This window comes from Ictalurus furcatus, chromosome 9 (assembly GCF_023375685.1).
Source record: "Ictalurus furcatus strain D&B chromosome 9, Billie_1.0, whole genome shotgun sequence".
Taxonomy (NCBI): Eukaryota; Metazoa; Chordata; class Actinopteri; order Siluriformes; family Ictaluridae; genus Ictalurus; species Ictalurus furcatus.
Window position 1 is genome coordinate 8,437,062 of NC_071263.1, and position 1,827 is coordinate 8,438,888.

The following is a 1,827-nucleotide window of genomic DNA, read 5'->3' on the forward strand; positions in this document are numbered from 1 at the left end:
GCCAGTCAATCCTAGGGCCCCTTGCACACACATAAATTCACACAAACATTTACATGGTTTAGAGTAGTCAATTCACCTACTGTTTTCTTTGGGAGGTAGGAGGAAACCAGAGAACACAGAGGAATGCCACACAAACACAGGGAGAACATTTGAAAGTAACCTGAGCTCAGGATCAAACTGGGGACCTTGGACCTATCACCCAGTGAGCTGTATGAAAGGAAAGAAAGTTAGTCCTCCCTTTGACAAGATTATAAAAGGTTTTACAACTGGCCTACCACACATGTACGGTATATAAAATGGGTATACATCAATCAGCCATAACATTAAAACCACCTGCCTAATATTGTGCAGGTCCCCCTTGTGCCACCAAAACAGCTCTGACCCATCGAGGCATGGACTCCACAAGACCTCTGAAGGTTTGCAGAGGTATCGGGCACCAAGACATTAGCAGCAGATCCTTTAAGTCCTGTAGTCGGACTTGTTTGTCCAGCACATCTCACAGATGCTCTATTGGATTGAGATTTGGGGAATCTGGAGGCCAATCTTGCACTCTTTGTCGTGTACCTCAAACTAAATAATTTTTGCAGTTTCAACATGATCTAAAAGAAAATGTGATTCATCAAATCAATCCACCTTCTTTCATTGTTCCATGGTCCAGTTCTGATGCTCACATGCCCGTTGTATGCACTTTCATTGGTCTGCGGCTACACAGCCCCATGCACAGCAAGCAGTGATGCACTGTGTTCTGATACCTTTCTGTCATAGCCAGCAGGAACTTTTTCAGCAATTTGTACTACAGTAGTTTTTCTTTGGGATCAGATCAGACGGGCTAGCATTAGCTCCCCACGTGTGTCAATGAGCCTTGGGTGTCATTGACCTGGTTCACTGGTTGTCCTTCCTTGGACCATTTTTGTTATGTACTAACCACTCCATACCAGGAACACCCCACAAGACCTGCCGTTTTGGAGATGCTCTGAACCAGTCATCTAACCAAACGTTATGCTTGCCCATTTTTCCTGCTTTTAACATATCAACTTTAAGAACTTATTGTTCACTTGCTGCCTAATATATCCCACTCCTTGACAGGTGCCATTGTAACAAGATAATCAATGTTATTTATTTCATCTTGTTTTAATATTATGGGTGATTGGAGTATAATGAGTATAAACAGTTTGCTGAAGACAAGCAGACTAACGACATGGATTACTGGAACCATGTCCTGTGGTCTGATGAGACCAAGATAAACTTATTTGGTTCAGATGGTGTCAAGCATGTGTGGCGGCAACCAGGTGAGGAGTACAAAGACAAGTGTGTCTTGCCTACAGTCAAGCATGGTAGTGGGAGTGTCATGGTCTGGGGCTGCATGAGTGCTGTCAGCACTGGGGAGCTACAGTTCATTGAGGGAACCATTATTGCCAACATGTATTGTGACATACTGAAGCAGAGCATGATCCCCTCCCTTTGGAGACTGGGCTGCAGGGCAGTATGATAACGACCCCAAACACACCTCCAAGATGACCACTGCCTTGCTAAAGGACTGCCCAAACATGTCTCCAGACCTAAACCCTATTGAGCATCTGTGGGGCATCTTCAAACGGAAGGTGAAGGAGCACAAGGTCTCTAACATCCACCAGCTCCGTGATGTCGTCATGGAGGAGTGGAAGAGGACTCCAGTGGCAACCTGTGAAGCTCTGGTGAACTCCATGCCCAAGAGGGTTAAGGCAGTGCTGGAAAATAATGTTGGCCACACAAAATATTGACACTTTGGGCCAAATTTGGACATTTTCACTTAGGGGTGTACTCACTTTTGTTGCCAGCAGTTTAAAC

The 1,827-nt window shown here is 45.0% G+C and overlaps 1 non-coding gene across 1 annotated transcript; it reads left to right on the plus strand.

Annotated features, from left to right (window-relative positions):
• The first annotated feature begins 204 nt into the window (after nt 1-204).
• Nucleotides 205-327, plus strand: LOC128613248 (U6atac minor spliceosomal RNA). The gene has a single exon (XR_008386858.1). It is a non-coding gene; the product is annotated as a U6atac minor spliceosomal RNA (small nuclear RNA).
• Nucleotides 328-1,827: the final 1,500 nt, after the last annotated feature.